The sequence below is a fragment of the Sturnira hondurensis genome, unplaced genomic scaffold (assembly GCF_014824575.4).
Source record: "Sturnira hondurensis isolate 20B ecotype Veracruz unplaced genomic scaffold, ASM1482457v3 Scaffold0001532, whole genome shotgun sequence".
Taxonomy (NCBI): domain Eukaryota; kingdom Metazoa; phylum Chordata; class Mammalia; order Chiroptera; family Phyllostomidae; genus Sturnira; species Sturnira hondurensis.
In genome coordinates, this window is record NW_028074163.1 from 151,519 (window position 1) to 171,369 (window position 19,851).

Here is a 19,851-nt window from a genome sequence, read left to right on the forward strand (position 1 = left end):
TTTTTAAAACTAAAGATTGCCTCGTGCTTTTTCACTATACTTTTCATGAAATTTGCTCTGTGTGTGTGGAAGAGTCACTTTAAATGTCTCCTTTCCTGAGACCAATTATTACTAAATGAAATCTCGTATGTGTGAAATGCAAAAGATCTAATTTTAAATAAATCTATTTCCCTGTGCTGTCTGCAAGTCCTACGAAACTAAGAGATCAACTTGAACCTTATCAAAACATTTTGCGGAGAAGACTACTATTAATAATAGCTTGAAGAAACTGCCTTTTTAAAAGTGTCTCTCTGAATAGTCCAGTTACCTCTGTCCATATATTTTCCTCTCAGAGATTATTCATTCACGTCTGCATTCATTCTCTCTCTCTCCACACATACACATGCACACACACGTATACACACACAGAGCAATTCATGATTAAGTTTAAAATCTCGATCTCTCTGATTATGTAGAATTGCCATAACCAGACAGTCTCATTCAGCCCCTGAAGTGGTTCGGGTTTCTGTGGGGAGGACCTTAGATGTGGGAGTTTATTTCAGTCTGCAGAAGCATTCTGTTCAGGGATTTGCTGACACCAACACTTTGTCTTTCCTATCCCCTTACACAACATGCCTGGAAAACTGTAGTTATTAGTTTTTTTATAGCAGGATAATTATTTTGTTATTTTTGCTTAAGTAAGAAAAGAACCTAGGTGTGTTCTCCCAACGACACAACTCGAATTCACAATTGTGTGACTTTTGTCTGCACAATTCGGAAACACCGCAGCTGCTCTCCGTGAAACAGGCTTCCATGGGGAGTCACTCCCGTGAAACACCCAGGGCAATTTCATGAAAATCCTTTGTAAAAGCTTCCAACACAAAGCAAGAGAGTCAGTCACATGTAGGAAGATCTCCCTTTTCTTAATTCCAATTATATTTTAACTGCTGATGCTCATATCAGATAACAGATGTATCATTAAAGTGAATGTTGGTAAATTTCATAAGGCGAGGGGCAAACACCTCGTTGCTACAATTTATGATTATGCAAATACAGCACTGAACTCTCTGTGTGACAGTCATTTTTGTTAACTCAAGGACCAAACTACCAGATTGGCTCATCTGGATTAGAGCAGATTAAGACAGGGATTTGTACAAGGACAATTTCTTGTTTCAAGGGCACTGGGCACAAACTTAATGAATCCCTCAGTGTCTGCTAGGAATACTCTAAGTGAAACTCTGATGAAACAAATGCAATCATTCCAAAAGTCTGTCTGCCTCGCTTGCTCTCTACCCTAATCTACAACCTCCTTTCAGCCCCTCTCCTTAATTCGGGCCAGGATTAGGGGATCACAGAGGTAAATCAGTGCAAACTAGTGAATGCACACAGTCTGCAAAACAAAATCCTCCAGCAGACCCCGTGACCCGCCGTAGGGCCGCAAAGTAAAACCCTTAGCTCACTGGAATGTGTAACACGTCCCCCCGGGCAATTACACATTCCTCTGATCAGAAAAGCGGGATGTGTGCGGCTTTACCTTGGCATTCTACAAACTTTTCCAAATCTGTGTTTTTGCCCCCTGAGTGCACACAGCCCGTACACAGTTAAATAACTTTGAAACCAATAACAGCAAGTGTGGGTCATTCCGCTGATGAAAAGATCAAGACCATTAATGAGAAAGAAGGGCTCTCTTATAGCATGACAGTTATTCCAAATATTGAGATTCTGTCATAAACCTGCAAAACTGTGGCTATTCTATTATGTGGCCAGAACTGCAGGGTACAAAGAAATACGAGGGTAAATACAGATTGAAGAGTGGGGGTAACTCTCCTTCCCACTTATTAATACTGAGCCAAGGGAGCTGCCTGCCAAAGCAGAAAAGCTGCGGAAATGCACCCTTAAACGTTTACTCTGTGCCTGTTCCTTTCATCTTCATGTAGAAGGTCCACAGGACATTCAAGGGAGAAGGCTGTTCCTGTGCATTCTGCCCATCGTCTGGGCTAAGGCCAGCCTTCAAGTTTCCACAGCCAGGGGGACAGGAACTACAGAGACACACCTACAGAGGTGCTAAACCTCTCCCTGTGGATTATCGATTAGTGAAAAGGTCTCCGTAAGCATTTGTCATGGGCAACATGCTAGGTTAAAAACAACAACAGCAACACAGGCACGCCATATTGCAGTTTCCACATTGTGCTTCAGCCTTAAATAAACCAAGGGGTTTAGTTTTCCCCAGAAACTGCAGCTGTGACCCTGGGGCTGAAAGAGAAAATGGCTATCCACAGCCAGCGAGCACCTTCCTTAGGATGTCTTGTCTTCCTTTGATTTTTAAGGTTAATCAGTTTCTGTCATAAATGGGCTTAGTTCAAGCGCCTGATTTTTGAACTTGAGATGTCTGCCGAACTCATTAACCTTCCTCCTAGGGCTCCCAGAGAGATGTGGTCATCAGAGAATTTCTCACCAGTTGCTTCCTATTTCCAGAAAACAGGGCGAGTTACGAGCCATGTTAAGGTTTGGTAGTGAATTTCCAAAGTGTAATATTTACTTTGGAGAAGCGGCACCAAGCCCCATTCTTCTCGTTCACAAAAAACTCCTTTGAGGGGGTTAGTGTGGTGCTTTGGCTCGCTCAGAACCCACTGGGCTTCTTCCAAGAACCTAAGTCTTCTTGGTCTTTTTCAGTTGTCAGGAGAGCTGGTTCCTGTTCTGTGAGTTCATTAACAGAGATTCCTAGAGTGAGTATGTACCTTTATTGGTAGTGGATATTAATTATTCTACTGGTAGTAGAAGTTTAGGGTTTATTTCTGTATTCGTCTACCAATTTACACTGTCTGTTCCAAGTGCTGAGATTCTGACCCAGTGAGTTTACAAAAGGCTCCACAACTGGACTTCTGACAACTAAAGGAATGAGTTCTTTGGTCCAGGTGGCTCCGGGCCACCTGAGCAGGTGCGTGTAAAACAAAAAACAAAGGGCGTTCGGCAGCATTCAGCTTGTCTTTGAATGAGTGGCCCACCAGCGCTTTGCATCCTTTGCTGATTCTACTTACATGTATTTGAAGAAAAAAAAATTCCTAACAGGTTTTAGATTTGTTTCAAGCCAATGATATCTTGAACCTCAACTGTAAATGAAATCTGCCAACTTTTACTTTTTAACTGAGAGTTGATGTGTTTTTCTTTGGGGGAAATATCAAAAGAAGGTAAATAGTTGAGATCTGTTTGAGAAGGTAATGTCTATTGATCAATTTTCTTTTCCAACTAGACAAAATTCAAAAGGTGAACAAGTTGTTTAGAAAAGCAAGAATATCACACGCTTGAGTCCGATGTTTGGGAGATTTTTCACGCCAAGTGTTTTGTGAAAAGAGTGATTTATGAATCTGATCCTAAAACTCAGACTGTTTATGCACGTCACGTAAATAAACAACCATCTCCTTAAATGTCAGTGAGTGGAAAGTCTGTTTTACAATTCAATTTTAGTTTGTAGACACAAAATGTCTATCTTTGAAAATGAAGATTTATTTTAGAATATATAAGCAGTACTACTTCTTAATATCTGTATATTCTTTCTTAAGATGCTTAAGATCTGTTATTCTTTCTTATGTGCAGGCCCTACATAACAGAAAGACACATTGTCAGCCAAGTGTGATTTGACCTTCCAGAACTGATTTGAAATGAACTCAGAAATCATTATTGACAATCCCCAGAATTAATCAGCATTTTTATCATTCACACACATGGCTAGTCATTAGTGACACAAAGGGAAAAAACATTAAAGAAAGAAAAACTCCCAAGAGCACGCCTTTATAGCATATTGGCTTTCAAGCTCACTGCATTTTGAACATAATTCACAAAAATTCTCTTATAAATAATGAACAGCCACTTATCTTTTTATAAAGCAATGTTTTATATAACAAAGATTGTTATATATCTTATGAAAATAAATAGCATTTCCTCTTCTAGATTCAAAAATTCATTTTCTTGACATATTAAATGTGGTTAGAGTTAAACCTAAAAAAGAGAATAATTTTTCATGTAAGATATAAAAATGAGTGAGATACTTCTAAATGAAAATGTTCCAAAAATAAAATCCTACATTATTATGACTGAAAAAAGAAAGGAAAAGGAAAACACTGAAAAATATTAATTGACTTACCCTTAGTGTTTGTCAGTAAACACAAATAAATATAAATGAAAATAATTGGAGTACTGGCCACCATTTATTGACCATATACTGATCAATATGACTAAATACTGATTTGTATAGAGTAGCATTACAGAGACTGTTTTATAAACTAATTTTAACCCATAGATACAAAGTGTACATCTTTCAGAAGGAAGATTTATTTATTAAGCACCTCACAATCTTGCTAAGTACTTCACAATCAATATGACTTCTATTCCTCCCAACTGTAAGTGTTTTTGAACTTACAGTGAGAAACCTATTCATATAGAGCAACTGGCCAAGAATACACAGTTGTCAGTGGGAGACCCCTAAACCTGAGGTGCCCTGAGCTCTTAGCCACACAATAGGCTTGCTTAGTCATAGAACACTAAAGCAAGAATCTGTGCAGGTAAATGAAGCCTAACCTTGACCTGCAGGAAAAGTTGCATGGTCAGACTCCTGGCTCAACTGACAGGGCCCTGAGAGAAGGAACAGCAGAACACTGGAAACCAGGTAGCACGTCAGCACTCAGACCGAGGGCAGCCTGCCAACCGCGGGCCTCTGCCTCCACACTCACCCAGGGTGCCCTGGCTCCAGTAGCCTTACAAGGAGATGTGCCACTCCTAACTCGGAAACAGGGGCCCACACAGGGCTCCTGGGAGAGAGAGAGAACGTCTACAGGCAAGAGGCAGGGGGCAGAAAATGACCACTCACACATTTACCTTTCTTCAAGTCAGGCAAGAAGGGACCGTTTCAACTTTGGGGATTGGCAGGGATCTTGATAGAAGTGAGGGGGGGGGGGAAGCTCTGTCTGGAATATGTTCTGGTAGTGGACAACCTCGGAAGCAGACTACAGAGAAGACAAATCCTATTAAGCCAGCTGGAAGGACTGAGAGCAGCTGGTCGAGTTGGAGGCAGAAGCAGCTAGGAAAGGCTCAGAAAAATCTGCATTGCAGATAAGCCTCCTAGGAGACAGCTGAACTCTGTAACATCTCCCCAAACCAGTCTCTCTCCTGAGAGCAGAGTGGCCGCAGGTGGTCTGATTTAGAATGTAAATAATTTCCAAGCCTCTCTGGTGACCTTGGGTGATTTAACACAATTTCATCTTTTATCTTGCTGCTTTTCACCAGCCGTGTTTGTGCATGAGTGCACACGCGCATTTATGGAGGGGGTAAGGGTGGAGGGTTGAGTGGGCAGAAAGCAAGAAAGGGACACAATGAACAAGATTGTGTAGTGCCTTCCACCCTCCTTTTATAGGTCTTTCCTACCTTGTATGTAGTATTAGGCTTGATCTTCACTAAACTCACAGTACTCAGCTTCAACACAGCATAAAGAAAGCACCTACCTTTACTATTAGGAAGGGGGTGGGGAAACATAAACTTGGAAAGTCATAATAATCCCTACTGATTATAGACCTTCTGTCATGTCAATTATCTTCATTAACTCCCTCTGTATCCTAATGAGGTTGATCGTATTCCGGTTTTGTACAACCGAGGCTGGATAAATTCCCAATTTTTCACAGCTGATGAGTGCCAGAAAGTAGATTTGAACCCAAGGGTATCTAACTTCAAAGAGTGCACTTATTCCACTACATTATAGCCCAGCGTCTGCTGAAGGCCTTTTATGTGCCAGACATTCTGCTTACAAAAGGCAATAATGGCCATTGCCTCCAGAAATTCCTCTTTGTTGGGATAAAGGCAATTGTAATAAATAGCTTTATAAATAGAGGCTGTTATTTAAAAAACTTTTCTAAAAAGACTTCATATTTTCTAGAACGTGTTCCCAAATAGTAATTTAGAATTCTACTTAAAACACACACATGCACACTGTAATTAAAGTCTAGTATATGATCACAAGAAAAGTAAGTAACTGTGGGGGATGAGAGATGACTAAGTGGAGCACAGGATTGTTAGGGCAGTGACGATACTCTGTATGGTATTATATGGATAGACATACGTCCTTATGCATTTGTCGAACTCACTGAGTGTACACCCACAGTGAACCCTGAGGTACACTGTGTACTTTGGGTGATGACAATCTGCCAATGGCCATCCTTGATGGAAAATGTACCATTTTGGTGAGATATGCCAATCACAGGGAGGCAATGCAATGGTTGGAGCAGGGAGCATGTGTGAAATCTCTGTATCTCCCTCTCGGTTTTGTTTTGAACCTAAAACTGCTCTAAAAATAATGTCTTAGTAAAAGGGGTATATAGAGCAAGAGCAGAATAGACGTTTTGGACACCTCTGACAATCCAACATGGAGTCACTGTCACCATGACAGTTATGTCAAGTACTGTGTACTGATCACAGGGTCATGGGGTAGAACAAGTATGTCCTTAGGAGGAGGCCCAGACACCCAAAACCACAAGTCTGAACATTTGGATAAGGAGTCCACCCAAACACGGATATGAGTGGGACCTACGCCCCTGGTGGTCTATAAGAACTCAGAGATCTGACCACCTGATGGCCAAGCTCAGCTGTGCCATGGGTCACGCTTGGAGCCCTGCTGGACTTTTACTCCACGGGATGCCTGCCATCACTGCAGCCACCTGCTCAAACCAACACCCGCTTCTCCACCTGTGGACACCAGTGACTGGGACTTCTCACTGGACACTCGCTCTGCTCATGTCTATCGCATAAGGTCCCCCACACCCCACCATGTGTGACCTACATGAGGCTCGGTTGGCTTATTAGAGAGGTTGGCCCTAATAAACCTGGCATTGTAGAAAGACACAAACATGTGTGAGTGACTCCTTCTGGGGACACTGCCTTGTTCAGGACAAAAGGGAAAATAGAAAAATAAATATCTAATTAAAGGGAGAGCATATACATGGTTTTGATGATCTAGAGGGTGAATGAAATTTTGATAAATGGAACTCTGGTTGAGATGTCAGTTATGTATGCTTTTTAGGCAAGGAAAATACAATAAAAATCAGTCAGCCAGTCAACATAATTTTTAAGCAATTACTCTGAGCAGTAGTTTCTGGAACTCTAGTTAGAAATGAGACAAACACTCAAGAAGGTTCCAGACTTGTGCGGGAGACTTGCATTAAGTTGATAAATAGTAAGTGATACAAGTGCAGAGTGCTGTGGAGTGCATACGGCAGCCTACATTAGACCAGAGCCTGAGAGAAGGCTTAACCATGGAATCTGAGACCTAACCAATAAGCAGGACCTGAGTAAGTGGAGGGGCAGGGGAGGTAGGAGCGGGGTGGGAAGAGGCGTATAGAGGGAGTGTTCCAGGCAAAGAGAGAAAAACCTATGCAAAAGCCCCAAGGCAACAGACTCAAGATGGTCCCAGAGAGTCAGGGGCCAGACCCTGGGTGGCCAGGAAGCATGGTTTATAGATTCCTAACTTTATGCCTGCTGTGGGAAGTGCTGAAAGATTTTAAACACAGGAATATCATCGTTAGATTGTATTTTTAAAAGATGGAGCAAGAGTTGATGCAGGAAGCTATTGTGATTGTGAAGATCAGAGATGATGAGAGATTAACTAACATGATCCTTGAGGGTAGAGAAATAAATGGATTTGAAAAATTAGGAAGTAGAACTGATAGGACTTGGGAATTGACTGTACTGGTATACTTTAGGTAACGATGTTAATATAAATGTTATGTACACAAATAACAATGATAGGTGATAAAGTGACATTTCAGAGCCTTTGAAAATACATAAAAATGATGAAATTGTTATACAAATGGGAAACTATAGGGTAATTGCAGGTAACTGTAATGGGAAAATCCCAATAACAGTGGCTTAAACCCAACAGAAATTCATTATGACATTACCTCATATTCGAAATGGCTGCTGAGGATCCAGCCATTTAGTCTCAATTCCCAACTGCAGAAAGATGTAGAAGTGATGACAAGTAGTTGACCTAAGTTCCACACACAACTTGTATTCACACCTGACTGGCCAGAAATTAGTCATGTGGTCACATCTACTTGCAAAGGAGCCTAGAATTCCCCAAAAGCAGGAGCCCCATTATTACTGAGGAAGAAAGAGATCATCAGTATTTTGGACAAAAGTAATCTGCACCACATTAATTATGGGCCAGGGCCTTAGATATGAACTGTAAAAAAAAATAAAACTTATAAATTGTACTAGGCCTTAACAACAACACAAAATTAAAACACAATGAAATGAACTCACTTTGAAATAACACTACACATTTGCTAAGGCTCCAAGGACACTTTTTAACCTCAGCTACAATCTACATGGGCTGGGCAAGTTCCACAGTTTCACCACCAACAAATATAGTTTTATACGGCTAGAAACCAGCCTCGGCTATGCCAATAGTTAAGTATAGTTGCTTATTATTTCAATAATAATAAACAAGTTGTTTATTTTCTTTATTTTTAATAGCGACCATGAAAAGCCAAACTAATGCTTTTTATTTACTGTCCTTAGTATGAGGCCTTGAGTTTAAATTCTGTTAGGTTACTAGATCCCATTAACATTTAACTAGGTCTGGTGATTTTAACCTCTACAGACATTTAACTTTAGAACGTAAAAACTTGGTGCAGAAAATGAGAATTCATGGCAGGCAGATCGGCACACATTCACAGTGATTTATGTTATGCTTTGTCTCTTTGATGTGTTCTCAGATTGTTTCTAAGCATAAAGGTTAGCAGTAAAATACTGTGTTTGGACAATCTAGCGAAAATACTCTTCTCACCCACACATGACTCCCAGTATGCTGAAGTCGAGTGCTGGCCTGACTCCTAACTTGCCCCTTAACATGTCTTCGACTTTTACCATGAAGCCTCTTTCCTGTTACTCTCATCTTTTTTGTTTCCATTTTACTGTGTGTTTCATGTCCCAAACTCACTAAAAGAACAGACACCTTTAATTAAATTAAGCCATATAAAATCAGTAATAGTATTGTGGCAGCTAAAGAGCAGCATTAAATCACACTCATTATTAACATTCATATTCACAATCTTGATTTTGCTAAGCAAAGGATTACACAACATTCACATATTCTATCCTATCAGTTAAATCAATACATATTCAATTATTTAACTCTGATGTTGTGTCTTCACTACCTACTTGGTCTGCTTATTTTAGTATTGCTACCAATGCAGGATTTCTGGGTCTTTACATTGCATATAGTTTCTGTTGTCTCTACTTAGGGTTTCTGTTGGGTAGGGAAGTAGTTTTCCTGTAACTAAGGCTAATCTCCAGGTTTTTGCATTTGTTACTCTAGCCTTAGGTATAAAGACAGTTTATATTTACTTTCTGTTTTTGAGCTTACAACATGCATTCACATGTTCACCTCGACACTAAAAACCAGTTATCATCTTTATTTTACAGGGAAAAAAAGGCCTAGGAAAAAGAAGCAATTTTTCCAGCTAGCTAGTAAATAGTAGAGGTAGAACAATATAATTAGTGTTAAACGAGTACAGTGCAAACATATATTAATGTTATAAAAAATCACAGTAAAGAAAATGAAATATGGTCATTGATGGAGAAGTTACACATACTTCTTCCTCCAAATCAGTATTAAAATGATTTTTTAAATGTTGAAAAGGAATGTAACCTAACAAAAATATTGAAGCTATTCTAGAAGGCAGAATGTACATGGGGCTGAGACAGAAAGAGAAAAAAAGAAGAAGGAAACTGCTAGTAGGAGCACTTCAATGCATAGCAAGTTTTTTGAGGAAGCCTGGAGAAACTTCAAGTTTAGAGTCTTCAGTCAGAGTCCAAGGGGAGTGGAGAACCAATATCATGGCAGTTCACTTAGAACATACTCAGAACAATGGGGACCCTTCTTTCTCTCCCTCGCTACTATAGTTTTCGCTGACAGCAGAAGCTTTTGCCCTTAAGGGTGGAAACAAGAACTAATCTTGAATGAAAGCAGGTGATCAGTTTTGGAACCTGGTCCAGTATAGACAAATGAAAGCAGAATTAAAACATATTGTGGCATTGTGTTGATCCTGGCCTGCTCCCCGTGTTGGCCCCATCCCCACGCTCCTCTGGGACGCCTGCTTCCTGATTACCCAGACCTGCCAGTCGCAGCGAGGGGGACACAGACCTGCACAGCCACAGAGGAAACCTGCAACAACAGCTACCCATGATCCTCAGCCCAGTTCTTCATTCATCAGAATAAACAAAGAAACCACCCTCCAACTCAATCTGAAGAAAACCGGGAGCTGAACAAGAAAAAAAATAAAAAAAGATTTTTTGGGGAAATAGAGATAATCTTGGGAACAGGAGAGAAGAACTTAGGGAACTTAGAAAGCATATTGCATATATCAAAAATATACCTCCTTCTGAAAAATAAAATTATGGAAAACTACCAGCCAGAGAATAAGAATGCCTAGAAATTAATATATGATTTCTCAAATAAGTAATTCATGAAATTGAAATAAGAGAATCAGCAGGGCTAAAGGCAAACAATTCAGCAGAGAAGAGGAAGAAGACAAAAACTCCTAAAATGTAGAAAAAATGAAAGGGGGATTTAAAAAATATGTGAAAAAGGAGACATGACTTTGAAACCAGGAAGTCCGACATTAACTGATGGGAATCCCCTAAATACACAACAGAGGCAGGGATAGCCAGAAACATAAACAAAAAAACAGAGAAAAGTTTCCCTGAGTTCAAAAGATATCATTTCAAATGATCAGATTACCAAATAGGGTAAATGATAAAAGACTTTTAACGAGACACATCCTTTTGAAATTTTATAAAATGCCTAAAGTCTACTAGAAAGAAAAAAAATCAAGGTTATTCACAGAGGTTATTCAATGAGAACCTGACTGATACCAGACTTTTCATCAATAACACTGGATGCTTAAAATCAAATGATATTTGGATAAACTGTAAAGAACAAACTAAAAATGAAGGCAGAAAGGGAGAGACAGTGTTAGGGTGTTAAATTCCTCATTTTTATTGTAGGAAGTCAATAGACAATGTTCGAAGTTAAGAAACTGAACTACTGTATGCAATCAAAATGGCAATGAAAAGATCTCTTAGAGAATAGGAATTATTCTAATAGTTTTCTAAATTATTAAAATTGTTTTCAGGAGGATGTGAGATTGGAGATGGGTTTAGGGTGAAAGATTTCTATTTTATTTTGGTCCATTTGGCTTGATTTATTTTTTTACCATGTGCGGGTATTAATTTAACTAAAAAGTAATAAACTCATCATTCATTCTAAAATATACCTTGCATGCCTACTGTGTGGTAACAAGTTTTTGAGGCACTAGAGAAATACTAAAAGCAGCAGACAAACCTGTTTCCATACTTCCAGACTTTACATTCTTGTGAGATGAGACAGAACACAAACCAAAACCTTGCCGCCATTGACATTTTATGCCAGATAATTCTTTGTTGCGGGGGACTGCCCACTGTAGCATACTTAGCAGCATCCCTGGTCTCTACTGATCAGAAGTTAGTAGCTCTTGCCTAGTTACGATCATCAAAAATGTCTCCAGACATTTCCAAATGACCGCTGGCAGAGGGGGCAAGTTGCCCCTGGTTAAGAAGAACTGGTATAGGACTTAGCTTTGGGGCCAGATGGACCTGGACCCTGGAGATGGACCAAGTATAAGCTCTTTATCTCTGAGAAGTACAGTTCACATCACTAAACCTCATCTCCTCTTCTGTAAAATGGGGGCTAACCAATTTGCAAGCTCTTAGCTTCCTCCTCCTTCCCCTCTTTCCTTCTAAACAATCACACAAGAAAACTATGTGCTCAGTACATAATACGCATTAAATAAGAACTCTGATTATTTTAATTTTAATTGTAGCAGTGATGATGAAGAAGAAAAGGAGAGAAGCCTGTGGGGTAGAGGGTGTGTGCCAGGACTTAGTGAGGGGTGAGAGGTCCGTGCAGTCCTTGAATGTTTGGGTGCGGGGTCTGGTTATGCTCTGGAATGGCACTCCCCAATGAAACACTGTGATTATGGAACGGTACTATAATATGCAACTCCCTATAGTGCCTAATGTTCTAAGAAAATAATATGGCTAGGGAGCACTTAAAATGTGACTAGTATGACCAAGAAAATAAAAGACTAATTATTTTTTAAAAATAATTTAGATTCAAATAGTTGCATAGGACCAGGAACAACCACATATACTGGCCAGTACAGCTCAAGAGAGCAAATGAGAACCACTGAAAGGACAAAGGAGAAACTGCTGAGAAAGACGCTACTGTGTGCCTGGGAGACCAATGGGGTGACGGTGTTCAGGGTAGAGCAACCAGGGAGAAGCATTTCTGTACGCCCGACATGGTATAACAAGAGCTTGGATGAGTGTGGCAGATAGGAGAATTTGGGGAACGAGTGGGCCACCAAAACGAGCATGTCCTTGGTGGACCCACCCCTGTGGGTGTCTGCCTCGAGACACCTGGACTCAACCCTAACCCTATTCAATAGCCTCTGAGGTCGTCACCTTCTTTATGCATGCTACCTTTCCATCTGCATCTGAGATCCAAACTGGGATTTACAGCTTCCCCCTCAAAGTTCTTTATAAGCGCTTTTTCCAACACACAAATCACAATGTCTGCTTTTAAAGATGTTTCTCCACAAATCTGATTTTCTGAAACTGTAATGAATTTCTTTGCTATCTCAGGCTTTTGCTGAGTTATTTATTACTTGCCTAAAATTCTGTGAAACTGAGAACTAAACAATGGATTCTTATTATTAATCGACCCTTTCTTAAATGCTTTTAAGTCAGTAAGATTACATTTTGTATGCTATATTTAGCCTATCTCTTTTGAATATTGAATCATTTGGAACCATTTCAGTAGTAACTGTTATTTTCGCTAGTATTTATTGAGCTCCACACCACACTGTTTTAGGCTCTAAATGCTGGAGTCTTTTGGGAGAGCAGGACAATCCATTTAGTGAAGGTCATGGCTACCTTGGAATGGGTTCTTTAATATAGCAATCAAGTGCATTATAATTATGCAGATTTAAGACAATGCACTCATTTATCTGCTTTCAAGTTGAAAGTGAAAGGAGGCTTTGGAGTCAGAAGAAGGACATGAGCCCCAGGTTTGCCGTTTTCTAGTGGGGAGAGTTGGGTAGGCCATTTGCAGTCTTCTGACTTTAGTTTTCTCATCTGTGATAAATATAACAAGATCTGCCGTCCCCACACCATAGATTGTCATGAGGTTTGGGATGTCATGAATTAGAAGATGCTTTCTAAACCTTAAAAAGTGGTACAGAATGTTTCTTTCTTAAAGTCTAAATGCAACATCATTGGTTGCATTATTCCAATAATGTTATAATCTAAAGTCCACATCCTGGTTCTTTTTGTGAGTATAATATACAATGCAGAACTTAAAATGCATGCACACATTAAGCTATATATATATTACATGTATTATTTCCCTTTGATATATTGGGCTATCCACCATCTTGTAGAGAAAAAGTACAGCATTTTGACCAGAGTTATATGAGTTACATATGCTCATGAGTTCTAAAGAAGATTTTTAAATTTTTTTCATTGTTAGATCTCAAGTACCAATGTAATCTTATAAAGTCAGTCATTTTAAGGCTTTCTGTCCCCACTGTTTAAAGTATAGACAGCCTAGATGTGGTTTTTTTTCTTGAGATTCTAGAATATCACAAATTCACTGCAATGTGTTCAAAATCATGCTATCCAGTTGCTCCTAGGCAATGTGTGAACAGAATCTTTACCACCACGGTGTTGTATCTTATTCTGTATACATAACTATGAAGTCTTATCACAAGAAAATCGCATAAGAAGCAAGAAAATATTTTTAAAGAAAACTAAACACAAACATTGTTAACCTTGAAAATAAAATATAAGATCTTTCTATAAAAAAATCATTTCCTCAGTTCTTACACAATGTGAAGAAATACATTTTGGTTTTAATGTGTTAAATAGAGTAGCTTTGTTTTAACAATTGCCAGATGTGGATCAAGGTACTTCCGGCTGCTTTAAATGGTCATAATCCAGAGTCATTAACACCAGGAGAGAATCTGAAGAAAGGTTAATTCAGACCATCCAAGGCAGACTCAAATGAAATCCAAACACACACACACACAAAGGATTGATTTAGAATTTTTTTTTTGAGAGACAGGGAGGATTTGTGTCAGAAAGACCAGAAATTATCCTGTGCTACTCTGAGACTCTTAACTATCGAACGTAGTGAAAGGGCGTAAGGGCATAGGCACTGGACATTTTACCAATTACAGTTCGACAATGCGAAGAAGACTAGCGCTATCCATTACAGAAAGACTAGAGTTACACGCTCACACACTCTCACATGACACTCCTTTTCTCCACTTCCGTTTGGCAGATGCACCAAGGCTATGTTCTGCGTAGACAACAAAGGGAGTAGTAACTCAGATGCCTAGGACGTGATTTCTCTCCTCACGGATATGTCCTAAATGTTCTCCTTGAAGACGTGTGGTTATCAATTTAAATTGACCCCTGTTCATATAAACTGATTTGATATTTCACTGGAATTTTTAATTTAAAGCTCCTGACGACACTGCTCATGCTTACTTGGCTGTTTAAATAAACACCAAATTACCAAACACCAGTGACAAGATCCAGCAATCCAGACCTCGAGATAGTACCAGCCTTTTAAACAAAGGATAAATCCGAATAAGTATGAGGACATCAAAGATGTTTCATATGCACTTAAGCTGTTCTCCTGGATGGATGAGTAGGCCGTATTTATTGAATTTGTTATTTGCTTATTTTACAGCTGCAAGTGTGGTGTGGGAGGAAGCAAACAGGTAAATGTTCCCAAGTTCCTGTAGCTACAAAGGAGCGTGGAGAGGCAGAGCCTAGCAGTGGAGGCAGAAAGACTACACCCCTCCAGACAGAACCTGTCAGGGCTTTGGGGGAGCGCTCTGCCTCTGTGAATGCTCTAACAGCCCATAAACACATGCGTCCTTCCTTCAGAAGAAAGCAGGTGCTGTCCTCAACCAGAACAGTCCTCCAAAAAGAAATGATTCTGTTGGAAAAAACGCACTTCTTAAATCAGAGACTATCTTCAGAACTTCCCTGTGGCTCTCAGCAGAGTCTCCCAAAGCTTGTATTTAGATGTGAGAGACCAGAAGATGTCACGTGGAGACCCAGGAGTTTCGCTACTGAACACAGAGTAACGCGAGAGATGTCAAGAGCTAGAGGGGCAGAGAATTTAGTAGGCCAGCATTACGCTGAACATCCAGGCAGAGAGGAGTTCAAGGACGTCCAAAGAAATCACGAAACAGGGCACAGAACCGGAGTGAAGAAACCGGCAGAGAATTATGTGCAACTGCATCCCCAAACCTGAGCCACAAGGATTCATTATATGGCATAATAAGTCCTGAGCACTGGCAGGACAAATGAAATGCCAGTAGCTCCTCGGGGCTGGTTTAATGGGTCTTTCATAAAACAACTGGCTGGAATCAAAATAAGTCACAAGAGAAACAATTCTCTCACCATCAAAGAGGTTGAGAAGTATGTAGTGCTTAACAGCTGCAGGAAGAGAAGGGCTCACATTTGACCTGCTTATAACAACTTCTCTAATCATTTCTAATTTTTCTTCTCTGAACATTCACCTTTCACCCTCTCATCAAAGCGAGGTCCACAGACCAGCCGTGGCAACACCACCTGGGAGCTTGTTAGGGAATCTCAGGCCTGTCCTCAGACCTACTGACTCTGAATCTGCTTGTGAGTAAGATCTCAGTTGATTCCTCTCTGCTGTCAAGTTTGAAAAGCTTATCTCCTAGCATCTATTCTTACCCCTTTATCCTCCATTCTCTGCACAGCTGCCTGAGTAATCTTTTAATTTAGTTTGCGTACCCACTGATTTTTCCTCCTGTAGAAGAAAAGTCCCATGAGGGCAGGAACAGGGCGTGGGCTGGGCCCCACTCAATCAGCCAGCATTTACTGGTGATCTCCTACCTACGAGGCAGTCTGCTAGGGACCAGGGAAACAATACAAATAGAAGAGGGCTTCTCTCCTCAAACAGCTTTTGGTTACCTCTCTCCCTTCACATTTCGACTTCCCAAATTCAAATACCAGAGCCACCTTTGAGTCCTTCTGCTTTTGGTTCCCCCTACCAGTCAAGGTCTGGCTAGTCTCTGTACATCAGTTCAAGCTCAAGAAACCTCCCTCACTGTCATGACCTCTTGTTGCTCGCCCACAATCAACAGTCGCTCTGAGCCTTCATTTTTTCCTGAATTATTTCAAAGTGATGCTTTCTTCCACATGCCCTCACACACAACTCTAATTTCTCTCACATGGCTATAAAAAATCATCTGAACACGCAGTTGGGGTCATAATGGTCTTTTATTCAATATACACTCAATAGCTTCCCACCGAACACCAAAAATAACCTCCTTGACTTGGCATTTAAGGTCCATTTCCAGTGTATTAAGTTGAACTGAATAAAACAGAACAGAATATTATCCATTTCATATAGTGCCACCTAATAGTATTCACGTACCTTTCCATCCTTATCATCTAAGAATCCCCGTCTGTCCTGCACTCTGGAATACAAATGAGATCAGTCTACACTTTCCAAGTATGTTCACTTCTTTTGGTTCCTTTGCTAATGTTTATTCTCCTTGGAGCTCTTCCATGCATTATCTCTCCCTTGAATACTTCCATTCAGCCCTAAGTTCCATCTCAAAGGACTCACCCTCCAGGATGTATTTCCTGTTGAGTCCCTTCTCGATTGTTAGTAATCCTGCCATGTAATGAAGTGCCTTAAGAAACTATTCATGTGTCTCTTACAGCGCCAATGAGCATTGGTGCTACTCCCTGTCTTATTCTTCTACACTGAGCAATGAGCTTCAAAAGTGTTTTGTTGTGTATATTCCTTTGCAAGTAGAGCATCTTAATACATATTTGTGTAATTGTTGGTACCCTTGGTTATTTTTCTGGGTAAGTTTTACTTAAGTTTGAATATGGTATTTTCCCACTGTACGTGATAGTCCCTGCTTGTTTATTATTTTAGCCATTGGCAACTTCCTGTGCCATTATTTAAATTACAGAAAAAAAAAACCTTTACAAGATAAGGCATCCATTGTGGTATCTAGCACCTGAATTCTCTAATTTTCTTACATAGATTACACAGTTCAGTAATGTAAATTCATTGTAGTGACATAGGAGATGCTTTATTAATTCATTTTATAACTTCCTCATTTATCTCTGACATTACTCCTTAAAGAAGAAAGTTCCCCAGGTCAAAAAGAAAATATACATTAACAATATAAAATCTACCAGAGCTTGAATATTACAGTGAAGTATTTGAAGATATATTTACCTCTTCACTATACATATAAAAAAAGAATCTACAAGCATACCATGTTAGCTTTATTGCAGCACATATATCTCATGTGCATATATGAAACATTAAAACAATGACAACGAGCTCAAAACTTACTCGAAAAAAATGCTGTGCATTGTGGTTAATATGAAGGACTCTGGGCCTATCTTGTATTTGACTGCTCACCTGGAGTCTCACTTCACTCATCTGTAAACCAGACACCACACTCACTTCCCAGGATTATAGCAAGAGTTAAAATGAGACCCTATGCCATGCACTAAGGGCCTAGATTATTATCTGGCACACTGTCAACAAAAATTATACTTTTATTAATAAAGATAAATGACAAGAAAGAATAGATTCCTCTAAAGCTATTATGATTCTAGAAGTTTCTTTATAGATTCCTTAAGTATGTACGCATAGAATGATGTCATGCTGAAGTAGTCCATAGTGAGCAGGGCAGTGTTTGAGAAGACTATGACATCATCTCTAGTGTTACATTTAGAAAGAGAGGGAGAGAAATGGCTTCCTCCCTTCTGCTGTAGCCAAGTCTTGGCCAAGCCATGAGGAGCAGTAAACAATGTCCAGCCTGGGATACTCAGTAAGTGCCCAGAAAGCAAAACTCATGATGCAGTTTGGCCTGTTTCCCCTGCTGATGAAAGTGAAAAGACATCTCGAACAGTCTTTCCATCTAAACCTAAAACCAGAAAAATTCCTTTCCATAGAGCCTGGAGAAATTTTTACACATGGTTTGCCTGCTTTTTCTACCTGGCAGTATCTAATTTATTACCATAAATTAGAGATTTATAATGAGCATTTTAAGTCACTAAAAAAATGTGCTGTCTGTCTCATGGTGCGTAATCTCACGAAAAACAAGAACAAAAAAGTAATGGGGAGAATGCAGATTCTCCCATCAAATTTATTTATCCATCAAATAATTCAACAAATACTTACTGAACTACCATGCTCAAAACATTATGCTATGTGCTGAAAGCCGCAAGTGAATAATCAATAAAAGAATTTAGTTCCAAAACTGATGCAGAGATAGATGTTGTTGGTTAGAAAAACCGTCATCCAGATCCCTGACTCTCTTAAGAGTCCAGTATTCAAATTCTATTCTGATTTGACAAAATAGCAGTCTATTTGAATAAACTCTGGTTTATTACACAAAATCTGTCAACACACACCTGAATGACTTTTTAAGTGGTGCTAGCAAACTTAGGGACCAAGTGGCTTGCTTGGTGTGGTAATATGTCACTTCTCTAGTTTCAGTTCTTACTGAGTATAGTGAAGACTCTATTTTCATGGATAAATAATAACTTCATCCTTTCCTCAATTCATCTAAATACCCCAGAATTCAAAATTAATGTAATGATTTGCTAGTGAGTCTGAAGATTTGGATTCTCATAAGACATATATACTGTATGGATTTTGTTAGATGGGAAAAGAGAAAAGGGGGAGGTTAACCAATCATAAAATATTTTCACTTACTGTGAGTGAAAACTAAAACAAATATGGCCCTAAGGGCTTTACAATATTCAGGGGAAACAGCAAGTCCTGCTTGGGGATTTCATACATGATTTCACTGAATAATTTCTGAGGAAACTGTGCAATATACTTCATGGATCTCTGCATACATGAAAGGGATCTAATAGACTAGTCTATTAGATTTTGTTCAATATCTGAAATAATCCAATTTCTTTTTTTAGAGCACAGTGTTTTATTTTAACAAATTCATTTTCTTGTGCAAAAAGCAGTATATGATGCTGCCCACACTTTGGAAGGGTGGTGGCAGTGACATCTGCCCCTCCCCCCTCTCCCACAATAACCACCCACAGAAGCAAGGCTTTTACTAAGTGTTTGTGGAATGAATAAATTAAGGTTCTCATAATTACACATTGCAGAGAAAATTGAACAAGGGCAATGCTTCAGTCTCTCAACTGCTGCAAATATTCAAGCTCACAGATGTAAACTCACTTCTGATATTGCAGGGTCAGTAGCTGAACATTAGCCATTTTTTAAGTACAGTAAAAAAAAAAAGAACAACTAACCTTACTGTGTAAAATATTTTGGACAGATAGTCTTGAGGGGAAATATTCTGTGAATGCCAAGGAGAGGCTTAAATGACGTTATTGATCTTCTTCTCAGCTATTCAGAAAATGTCTTCCATTTTTTAAAGCCAAACTACAAATGAAGGTTTCATTGATAGGAGTATATGTTAAAGTCAAAGCTAACCTTAAAGAATTAAAGAAAAAGGTAACACCCATACTTGCCATCTCTAATCCATATACATCCTGATTCTGAATTTGAAAAATAATATTTTTCCCATAAAGCATAAGGCCTGGGTTCAATGGCTTAAACTGCTTCCATGGCAAGATGAAGGATTACTTTCTCATGCCGTCAATGCAAAATAAAGCTTATGTAAAATCAGTTCCTTTAATAACTAACATTTCAGCCTTTAAATATATCTGTTG

General features: G+C 39.4%; 1 protein-coding gene across 23 annotated transcripts in view; it reads right to left on the bottom strand.

Annotated features, from left to right (window-relative positions):
- MAP2 (microtubule associated protein 2) overlaps positions 1-19,851 on the bottom strand; it is a 258,006-nt gene that overhangs the window by 106,037 nt on the left and 132,118 nt on the right. Inside the window, exon 1 of one of the 23 annotated variants that reach the window (XM_037029612.1) lies at positions 4,852-5,027. The exons of the other annotated variants lie outside the window; for them this stretch is intronic. The gene's annotated coding sequence lies outside the window, so the exon portion shown is untranslated. Of the gene's footprint in view, positions 1-4,851; positions 5,028-19,851 lie in introns of those variants that run through there. 23 annotated transcript variants of the gene reach the window in all.